Source organism: Gossypium raimondii, chromosome 12 (genome assembly GCF_025698545.1).
Source record: "Gossypium raimondii isolate GPD5lz chromosome 12, ASM2569854v1, whole genome shotgun sequence".
Classification (NCBI taxonomy): Eukaryota; Viridiplantae; Streptophyta; class Magnoliopsida; order Malvales; family Malvaceae; genus Gossypium; species Gossypium raimondii.
Window position 1 is genome coordinate 6,128,129 of NC_068576.1, and position 12,281 is coordinate 6,140,409.

Genomic DNA, 12,281 nt, shown 5'->3' on the forward strand with positions numbered 1-12,281 from the left:
GCTTTAGAGTGTAGGGTTTTCCATCATTGCTTATTTGTGCGTACTGCCTTGAGCGTCCGAGAGTATTGTCATTGTTGCACTTTGTGTATTTGATGTTCAGTTGGTCATTGATTAAGTCACGTTTTATCATGCATCGGTGGATTGTCATTGTCGAAACCTTTTTTTGAAATAGACTTTTATTTTAAAAACGAAAATGGAGCTGCCACCAATATTTTTTTATTTAGGTGTGATCAAATCACCTCAAAACTCATTCATTTTAATAAAACGTTAGATTTTAACTTTGAAATAAATAGTAGGGAGTTCCTGTTCTTTGATTTCATGAAACTTAAAAATATTAATAGTTATCTATTGATAGCTGCAGCAAAATGGCATTTCAGGTGTACCAGAGCTGAAGAGATCAACAGCCTGCCAAGATTTCAGCAACCTAATTGATTCTTCAACGATTGGGACGGCGTACAAAGGGACATTGAATTATCTTTGTGTTGTGCCATTGAATTACATATGTATATATATTTCCTATTTGTATCATGTACAAAATAACTAGACATATGCCTATACATCCCTAAATCAACACATTTTACAGGCCAAATATTGTTAAAGAAATATTTTGTTTTATACTGCAGCAGTATATTTCTAGGTAAATTAGATTGAAAAAATAAAGAAAAAAAAGAGAAGAGTTGCATGGATTGATAGATGTTTCCAATACAAGAAATTCTGAAAATTAAGAAATAATGGCAAATAAAATTACAACCGCCTTGATTTTGGAACAACTCCAGTCCAATCTGAAATCTAGCTTCGTCTTCCTTGTTCAAGGAACAATTACGAGTGCAAAACATAGTTTGGAATTGACCCGAAATGACCACACTTGAACCACATCACCTACCTTCAAGTCATTACTTTCTACCACTGATTTCAACCCAGTTACTAAGACGTAGAGGGAGCTGAAACGGCCTGTTGGCTTTGGCATGCCCATATTCTCAAACTCATGTCCCTGGTTTTCAAACATGGCTCAATCACCAATGCTTCTATTCCCTCCTTGCTGCTTTGTTTCAGCTCTTCATCTTTAAGAAACTCGACCTCGACTTGATTCATGGGTATAGAGAGACGTCCGTGGTGCTTGCTCAAATCAGTTTTGTAGAGTGCCTTTTGTATAATTAGTTTCTCCTCGCTTCCATCCATGCATTTGATCATCTCTTTGAACCTTTGGGGCAAACAGGGTTGAGCCCCAAAAGTAGCCTTGTGCTTGTGCTTTTTTCTTTTCTGTGTCGGCATCGGCTTCTTTGCTCTACTTGACTCAACCATTTCTTTTCGTTTCTTTGAAGAACCAGCTGGAGGCTGGTTCGTAATCACGTCTTCGTCAATGGCAGCAACTATAATATCAGTTCCAAATATTCTCACAGTTGTATAGTTTATGGGTTGGGTATCAACGCCAGACGAGTTGTTGTCGTCAATTTTGTTCAACCCTTGTTTCAGTTTCAGTCTCATCGTTTCTTCGTCTAACCTCTCTACAAAGGCAGCCGCATCTAGCAAGCACTGGAAGGGACTCCGATCTTCATCATTTTCCTTTAAACCCATCGTTTCTTCTTTTCTTGAGTACGTACAATGCAGTGAAAAGGGCAGAGAAGAAGAAGAAGCAGAAGCTCTATAAAAAGTGAAATAAACCGACTTAGATCATATCAATTCTCATCAACATGAGAATTCCTATTTCTTTTGGAGTTTGAAAATTAAGTTTTCCTATACCTACAAGGATTCTCAGATTGTTTTTCAACTTATAATAAAATTGGAAAACCCAAATAAAATAAAATAGAAGTCCCACTTATTTACTGAGTGTTTAGAAGATTAAATAGTTTTGGATAAGCTGAAATTTGTAATAATGGAAAACGTAATAATTTTGAACTAATTCACTTTGACTTAAAATTTATTCCGTTAAATTCTCATGTTAGTCCCTGTACTTTACCGGAGTTTTAGATGTAGTCCTTGTATTTTTCTAATTGGTCAATTTTAGTTGAAATTTTAATCCTAACCCAAACAATAATAGTTAAATCCATTCGATTACTAGCCATTTACTATGCCTATAGTCTCAGTACAAGCCTACCGATACTAATTGGGCTAAATAGAACTAATTAAAATGGAACTTGATTTGAGTTAAATTTAGATTAATTACATAATTAAATTGAACTTGGTGTAGCCGAAAATAACTTGATTTGAGTTAAATTTAGATTAATTAATTAACTGTGAGAGGCTAAGGTAAATGTGGTGGAATTTTTACATTAGTTTACTTATATTAAAGTTTATTTAATTGAATCATTATAAATTGATTTAGTTGGACTTATGTTTAGATTAATTTGCATATATTAAAGCTAATTTATTTGAATTGATACATGTAGACATGGTGTAGGATCATTAGTGATTGAATAATGATTAAATTGAAAATATGTTATACAATCAAATTAATTTGACTAATTGGAATAATTAAATTTTTTTTAAAGATTAAAAAAAATTGTTGAAAGTGAAGGTCGTCGAGGATTCCTCGCATCTAAGCATTAAATGCTTAGAAAGTTCGATTTGTGACCATTGAATTTCGATCTCCTTATATTGTGGATAATTTAATTGCTTGATATTTTAAAATTATTTTTCTGATTCTTTGCATTCTAAATTTATTTTGCAAAGTTGTTGATTTAATGCTATTTGTCTTCAATGATTAAGGTGAAGCTCTATTTAAATTGCTATTTTTATTATATGATAGAAATGTCTGATAAAAAACTAGTGAGAAATTCTTCGGATATAGTCGGCGTGTCGTAGAGTGTAGGGGGTTTCCATCGTTGCTTATTTGTGCGTACTGCCTTGAGCGTCTGGGGGTATTGTCATTGTTTCGCTTTGTGCATTTGATGTTTGGTTGGTCATTGATTAAGTCACGTTTATCGTGCATCGGTGTATTGTCATTATTGATGCTTGTGCCATTTTTATCGATCATTTGGTCTTTGCTATGGCACTTGCGTGTCTGAATGTATTTCTATCTTGTATTACTTAGGTAATTTTAAAATATGAATTTGTATCGATGCCTCATAGAAAATTGATAAATTGTTAATGATGTTTATTGTGAAATGCTATATGAAATATTTAGATTGTTTCTAAAGCTAGTTATGTTATACTCGAAATGTTTAAAATGCATTAAATAATTTGTTTATTGAAATTGAAAAAAAATTGCAATTTGCTATTAAAAAATAATTTTTAGTTCCTTCCTTGATTACTCGAAAACACTCACTTTTTATTCCTCTTTTATTGTTCCAATTCTTGTATTGTTGTCATTCAGAAATCAACTTCTCTTTGTGTCGTTGCTATTCTTTGGTTTTTGTTGTTTGGTGTGTGTGATTTGGTGTTTCCAGAGATAGTGGTAAGTTTTCATGTCAGTATAGTTTGTTCTTTCTTCTTTAAAAAGGATGCTTCAGATTGGTTTATAGTTAAGAGGATATTTGTTGGTGGGCTATTGTATGATGATCTAATTATTTGTGAATCTGATAGGTGACGATCGTGAGACGCATAACCCTCATTCGAATTGAGAGCTTTGTAAATTGTTTCATCTTTGGGTAAGTAACCGAATGCTCGATTTAGGAGCTGACTGTTGATATGCAAGGGTTGAATGCCCTAATGTTTTGGTTCGAATGCCCTAATGTTTTGGGTCGAATGCTCGATTTGAGCAAAGGCTGAACACTTTGAGATTAATTTGGGTGATTTTGCTAATTGGTTTAGTTCTGTCGTCGTGTGTAGAGTTGGAATTGCTATTGGAGTGTCATCATCATGAAAAAAATAGTCAGGTGTGTGACTCAAAACCTGAAAAAAATTAGTGAAATCGTGTGAAATAGAAAATGACAGTCGACGTCACATGGCTGTGTGAGTCACTTTGACTTAATAAAGGAAGACTTAGCCTTATTTTGGGTCGGGCTTCAACGTAGTAATTTTCTTAATTCAAACTAATTCACTTTGACTTAATATTTATTATAACGCCCTTAAATTTGATTAATTGTTTGATTATAACGCCCTATCAATGAACTGACGACTTAAGTTTATTTATGCGTTAATCTGTGTCAAGAATGAGCCTGTTGGTTCTGTGTCAAGAATGAGCCTGTGCGTTAATCTGTGTCAAGAGTGGGCTTGTTGGTTCAATGGATAAGCTTCTGTGTGTCTTTAGTTCTGTGTTTGAGTCTTTGTGTAAGTGAAGTGAGGATATATTTTTGCTATTTTGGAAAATTTTGTTTGATTTTATTATTATTTTAAATTTCCTAAAATTCCCTCTCTTTCTATGTTTTTTTTCCTCCCTCTTCTTTATTTCTTTTCCTTTCTTTCTTTTGTTTCCTACCATTTCGTTTCCCTTCTTTTACTCATTGTTTGGGAATTTTGTTGGCGAGTCTCGTTACTTCTTCCAATGGTAAGGTTAATATTGTAAGTTCTAGCTTAGAATTCGGTTAATTGTTGCTTTTTTTTTTGTTTTTGCCAAGAATCAGTTTCCTATTTGTTTTTGTTTGATTCTTTTGTTTATGTGTCGGTTGATCGTCATTTTTAAGCGAATATCCAAAAAGCAGCGTCCCCTCAACGCGTTAGTTTGATATATCATTTTTTTGTACAAGGTAAGTGCATAAATTTTTCGAGATTGGTGTTCTTCGTCGAAGTTTTCTATATAACTGTTGTTCGACTTCTAGAGCGTTTCTTTGGGAATTAATTGTTGAATTGGTCTTTGATTGTTCGTTGTTAGGTCTCAGAGTCATCTTGTTACTTTTAAGTTGAGTCTACCTCAGGTGTGTAACGAAAACCCGATTTTCTACAAGTTTTGAACGCCGAAAAACATGGTTGTCGATGCCACACGGTTGTATGGTAGGCCGTGTGTGTCACACAGTCGTGAATCAGGCCGTGTAATTCATTGTTTATGAATTAGGGTCACATAGGCTAGGGACACAAGTGTGTTTCCAAGCTGTGTAACTCGCTGTTTTTGAATTAGTGTCACATGGGCCAGAGACACAAGTGTGTGTCCAAGACATGTGAGAGATATTTTGAGATTGGAGTCACACGGGTGTACACTTGGCCATGCGTCAGACCGTTGTTTTGAGCCACACGGTTGTGTGATAGGCCATGTGTCAGGTCGTGTGAAACATTAAGAGGGCCACACGAGCATGTGCCAGGCCGTGAGGACCACACGGGCCAGACACCCAGGCCGTGTGAATCTATACGGACGTGTGGGCTAAATTGTTGATTTTTCCCAAGGGCCTTAAGCATCATTCGAATTGAACGTAGGCCTTCTGTGGGGTTCGTATGATCTAAATTAGACCGTGTAATTAGATGTCTAGTAATCTGAGGTTGAATAATTGATTATCTATAAGGATAATGGATGCGACGATTGAAATGTCAATGATCTGTATTATCTTATTATGAATTTTACTTGGATAATTGTACGTACATCCTTGATATTTGATATTTGTAATCTGCATCTACATTGGGTGGGAATGATATAAAGAAGGAAGTGCTGGCAGTTAATGATCTGTCGGTTTGAGTGGCTAAGCCACAAATCTGTAACTAATTCTGGTGATTTATCGCATATTGATCTGACAGTTGGTTTGTACTCACTTTGAAATGTGTCGTACTGACACTAATTTGTGTGTAGGGCTGGATGGGTATTTGATACCCAAAATGCTGTGTTGGGATGGCCAGATATGGTGTGTAGCGGATGAGGGTAGGAAACTACATTTGATCCTGATACGTTCTTTATCTGTATCTAAATTGCTCTGCATTTTATCTGAACTGTTACGATAATACTAAGTATCTTCTGTTACTGGTTTTGTATTTGAACTTGAGAAAATTACTATTATATTTATATTGTTGTCTTGTTTTTATAACTTATACACATAATGAGTTATAAACTCATTCTATCTGTAACTGAATTGCAAATAAACCAACGACTTAGGAAGGCTCAACGTGCTAGGAGCTCAGTTATATTTCTAACTAGATATTTTATTTTTTGTTTAAACTTAAACTAACGTATGTTTTATTTCAGACTATGGTTGTAAACTCGGATTTCATGTTGGTTTATTTAGTTAAGTGTTTTCTATAAGATGAATTTTAAGATACTTAGAAGTTGGTTTTACTTAAACATGTAGCCTCCAGACTTGGTCTTAACATCTAATACATTTATTCGGTTAAATTTCCCTATTAGTCCCTGTACTTTGCCAAAGTTTTAGATTTAGTTCTTGTATTTTTCTAATTGGTCAAATTTAGTCTATGTACTTTTCGAATTTTGAAATTTTATTCTTAACCCAAACAATAACAGTTAAATTTGTTCGATTACTAGTCATGTACTATGCGTACAATTGAATCTAGTCCATATTATCTAATTGAATCATTCTAAGTTCCTATAACTTTCAAACTTTGAAAGTTCAATCTTAATGCAAATGACAGTCATTAATCCATTAACCATATTTTTAGTGAGTAATATGTATAAATAACAATCGGACATGACATTCACATATGATAACATGTTTGATGCATCATATTTTGAAAATAGCAAAACTTAATGAATTTAACTATTACTAGCTAGTGAGGATTGAAATTTTAAAATTTTAAAAGTATAGGTACTAAAAATGATCATATTAAAGTAAGGATTAAATCTACAACTTTTGTAAAGTAGAGAGATTAATGACAAAATTTAACCATATCATATATATATACACTCTAAAGCAATTTGAACATGCAATTTTGGTAAGAATCTTATGTGTCACACTTAAATGACTTACACATGTCACTCTTACGAAACGGAAGCATGGGCTTTAGGTTATTAAATATTCCATGAATAATTGTGTGAGGTATGTTTCGTGATTGGTTTGCTTTGTGGTGGTTTTAATGGAGAGTCACTTCGGTGGTTAATGTGACGTTAAAATTTTGGGTCGGGCTGTCCCGGCCGGGTTTGGGGCGCCACTGTCACACTTAAATGACTTAGATGTGTCACTCGTACAAGAAATTATTAGGTAGACCATTCCTACCACATCAACCACGATTATTTTTCCTTGTCACTATCAACTAATACTACTTTTTAAAACCCCTCCTCATTCATTATGAAAGTAAATATGCAAGTAGCTTAATGTATGTGTTAATGAAGCACTTAAGTAAGCTTCATTTATTTGTGTTGCATTGAATGCCAATGACTTATAAATAGAATCCTTGTGGGAGTGAAAATAAGATACAAGAAAATTATCTGTTAATTTGATCTATTGTTTAATTTTTAGTGTTTTTTATTTGATTATTTTATAATATTTCCAAAAATTTGGCAGCTTATCTTCACCCCTCACCCCACACATTTCTCCATCCATCCATATTATGTTTAGAGGGAAAAAATTGGATATGGAAGACACACACATATATTTATATATATGTACATTCAATTTGTTCCCTTCATGAATCATCATCACGTATGCCCCTTGTAATCTTCACTGCCTTACTTCTAATCATCTGTATATTTTTTTTTTCAATTTATGAAACTAGATAGAAAGCACCATATCATTGCCAGGTGAACTTAAATCCAAAATTGATGTGATGGTTAAATGTTTTTATTTGTTTTATAATATCTTCATTTCTGGAGGATTTTGATCTAGTATAGTGGATATAATTACCAGTTTTGTTAATATATTTATTTTTACTTTCTTATTAATACAATGGTGGATATAATATATTTTTACTTTTAATTTTGAATCATGAAGAACAAATTTAAAAAAAAAAAAAAGGAAAATCTTCCACAGCCATTTTTTTTTCTCTAAATACAGTATGTGTACGGAGAATGAATGATGAAGATAGGTTAGAGGCGTGGGAAGATAGCTGCAAAACTTTTGGAAAGATTTAAAAAAAAAATTAGTTGGTAATGACATGGAAAAATAATTTGACGTCGCATTAAATTATTGGATGAAATCATAAATGTGATGAGATGCACTTACTTAATAATTGATTAGTCAACAATATAAATTATGGAGAAATTAGTACAAATTACGGAATAATATATTAATGGGAGGTAAGTATTATGCTTTGAAATATTTCCTTTGCTTTCATGAGCGAAAAACAAAATTGCTTTAATTACTTAATCAAGTAAACACTTTATTTATAAAATAAATATAATTTAATTACTTAATAAAAATTCAAAATAAAATATTATGAGTTTGTAAATGACAAATAAATATATATCATTTGAATTTAATTATTTTATTTTTAAAAAAGTAAAAAAGAAATCCGATTAATACTTTTATGTCAACAAAATTTAAGTAGTATATAACCTTAAATTTTATCTAGGGTAACAGTGTAATCGAGATAACTAGAGATAGAGAGAGCACAAATTTGTAAGTTAGAAATTTTGTATGTGTGCATTATTTTGTAAGCAATTAAGAGAATCAAACAACTTGAACCTAGCTAAAAAATAATTTAATTAGTAATTTAATATTTAATATTTTTATTTTTAATAATTTATTTTTTTAAATTGATCAGGCACGATAAAGTCCTAGTGACTTTAATAGGATTAAAAGTGAATTCAAAATATATTTTAATTAGGAAATTGATTAAATTTATTTTAATTAAACAATTAATTTAATTAAAATATTAATTAATTGGATTAATTTCTTAATTAAATTATTTTCTCAACCCAATTCTAATTCCTTTAAAGCCATGACGACTTTATCGTACTAGAATCAATTAGTAAATAAATTGAATTAACTTGTTCACTAAAACTGAAATGACTAATTAATTTAATTTCCACTTTAAACTTCAATTATTTAATTACAATCAATTAAATAATAATTTGAAGAAATTAATTTAATCTCTAAATCATCTCTTGTATACAGCGAAAAAACACATTCAATGCGAATAGTGATACACATGATTTATTTCTCTAATTTATTGTTTTCATTTATTCATCATATTGAGTTATTTGTAAAACATCTGAGTTGTACCGAGCTAGCGGAGAGACCGACTAGACATGTAATTAAGGCTCAAATAATTTGTAATTAAGTTTCAGATCTTCGTCTATTAATTAAAATATTATTTAGTCATGGAGTCATTCCACTAAAATGCCATGGCTAAGCTTGTCCAATGACCTTGTCATAAGTGTTTTACTCTCATAGGATATTCTTAATCTCTTTGTGTATAACCATCGACTTAATACCCGTCATAAATATGTACTTTATTTTAAGTCATCTTGGGATGATCTCAATGAGTAACATACATGACTAGTTGTCATATTATAGGAAGTTTCCCTAGTGACCCACAAAATAATCATTACTGTAGGGTGTGGTTAAGGTAAAAATAACTCAAAGTATTATTATGTTATCACATAAAAACCATCCACAGAGGTTGTAGGTCTTGTTTAGGGACCTTCTCCCACGCAATATTTTAAAAAAAATGCAAGGTTTTAAATATGATTTCAAGTATGAATGATCAAACTATGCAGACAAGTATAGGTGTCATTCTTCCTAGACTATATGACATGCTTGTTCTGTAACAACCTAATTTTTAGTGGTATCGGAAACAATGATTTGAGATCACTAAATCCGACAAGTAAACTTGAAAATTTAATAAATTAATAATTATGGGTCAAGTGTGAATTTAGAAGAATTTTTGAATTAGTGAATTCTGTGATTTAGTGAATTTTGTGATTTAAAAAGAATTTAATTGGTGAATTGGGTCTAAAACGAGGTAGCGAGACCTCGAATTCATAAGTCGAGCCATAAATAGTTTCATAAATATTTATGGAGTGTCATTGAGTTAGTATAAAAGTTTCGTTAGAAAATTTTAACGTTTGGATAGTCAATTAATTAAAAAGGACTAAATTGAAAATCGAGCAAATTTTGTTAAATTGTGATTAAATAGTTTAAGTGACTAATAAGGAGGGATTTAAAAGGCAATTAGGCCTAAAGTATATGGGATGGACGGTTTGGGCAAGAAAATTAGCAAGAAAATAAGGAGAAATAAGGGTAAAATTGGAAATTTTGCAAATTAAACATATAAAATAAAGACAAAATTGAAAAATCTAGAGATATCATCATTTTTCTTCAGCAAAAACGCCATAGGAGAGATTTTTCAAGCTGTTTTTTCATATTTTTCATCATTTAAGTTCAATTCTTGCTTTTTCTTTGTAATTTTCATGTTTTGTGACTTTTACAATTAAGTCCAACTATTGAATTCATTTGTTTTTGATTCTATGAATGATTTTGAAAGTTACCATGAGTGAGTACTGGAATTTTATTATGAATTATCATAGATTTGAAGCTTTAATTTTATTATATTATGATTTTATTAAGTGATTTTAGTAAAAATGATTTTTAGGACTTAATTGTGAAAAAGCTAGGAATTGGAGTTTTGTACTGAAATTATGAATATCAAAGGCTATATAATAGCCTAAAATTATTAGGTAAAGTGTTATTTGAGGAAAATTAGTTCAATTAACGTGTTAATTGAGTAGGGACTAGATTGTAAAAATTGTAAGGTTTGGGGTAAAAGTGTAATTTTAAAAATTGAAGGGCATAAATTGTGAAGTGAATTAGTATTGAGTTAGATGCTAATGAATGGAAAATTTTATATTATAGATCGGGAATCTAAAGATAAATGTGGAAAAGAGAAAGTATCAAAATAGTCTCTAAACTTTTACAAATCCTACAAATTGGCCCAGGTAAGTTCATACGGCTGAATTTTTATGATTAATTGTTAATGTGGTAATGATATATTGTATCAATTCGTATATTGTTATTGAATTATGATTATGATAAAAATGAGAAAAAAAATGAGATTGTTAGTTTAAATTAAGGGATACGCAGGATTGAGTACATATGTTCTGTAATCAGTGATAAATTGACGAATAAGCCCATGGTGAATCCATTGCAAATTGTGAAAAGTAGGTATGGTGTTTCAGTGAAGAAAATCATACTGAGTTGTGAAAAGTAGGTATGGTGTTTCAGTGAAGAAAACCATACTGAGTTGTGAAAAGTATGTATGGTATTTCAGTGAAGAAAACCATACTGAGTTATAGCATTGTAAAATATTCAAGCAAATTGTGGCACCGGGCAAACGATGTACTCAAACCCGTAAGACAATCCTTAATTTGACAAGTATTTGTAAGTGCAATTGAAGCTAAATGTTGGAATATAAGTTGATATTTGATATTGAGCTCAATTGAGTAAATTCATTGTTTGAGATTGTGGTTGGCAGGAAATGTTGTATTATACTTTGAAATTTCATTAATGCTATTGTATGTTATTTTAAATGAATGTTATTAAACTGGGATAATTGTGAAAATATAAATGTTTGAATAAAAGTTCTAATTTAGTGGAACATTGGATTGAGTACTTTCGTTTAGTGACTCATACGCATTGATGGAAAAGACCATGGTTGGACCATGGCAATATGTGATATGTGATTTCCGTATAAGACCATATCCGGGATATGGCATCGGTGTGATATATGCTTCCATGTAAGACCATGGTTGGGCTATGGCTTCGGTGTGTGATATGTGATTATGTGCAATACCATAGTTATACTATGGCATTTTAAAAAACGAAGTACTCAATTCCGTAACCGTTTCCTAAATTGATTAAGAAAAGGAAGAATTAGTGAAATTATATATTGTATAATTGTTATAAGATGTTCGGTAAGAATTATTTTCTATGCCTATAAACTTACTAAGCTTACATAAGCTTACTCCTGTGTGATTAATGTTCTTTGTAGATTGATGTGAAATCGGTGGATCGGATCAACACATTAGGGCACACTATCCAGATTACTTCGTTAAATTTTATTGTGCATCTTAAGGTTTATATGGCATGTATAGGGTTTAATTGAAAGAAAGTGAAGGTGTTATAAACTTAGTTATCAACATTTTCCACTAAAATAGTTTTTGGACAGCAGCATTGACATGATTTTGAAAAATCACCAAAAATTATGAAAATTAAATTAGAAGCTGAATGAGATATGAAATTAAAGTTGAATGAGTCTATTTTCACATGAAAGAAATAGAGTAAGCAAAAGAATTTTATATTTTTAGATATTTGAATTTTAGTGAGACAGGTCGAATAGTTTTGAAATCCCTGCTCAATTTAGAAAATAATTAAAATTGTACAGAAATAATTGGAAGTTATAATTTATATTTCTAGATTCCTTAGTAAGTTTATTTTCAATAGAAACAAAAGATAATGTTATCCGAATTCTGTACAATGAGAGAATTAATTTTTAGTGAAGAGGGGTCAGAGCTATCGAACAATGAAATAGGG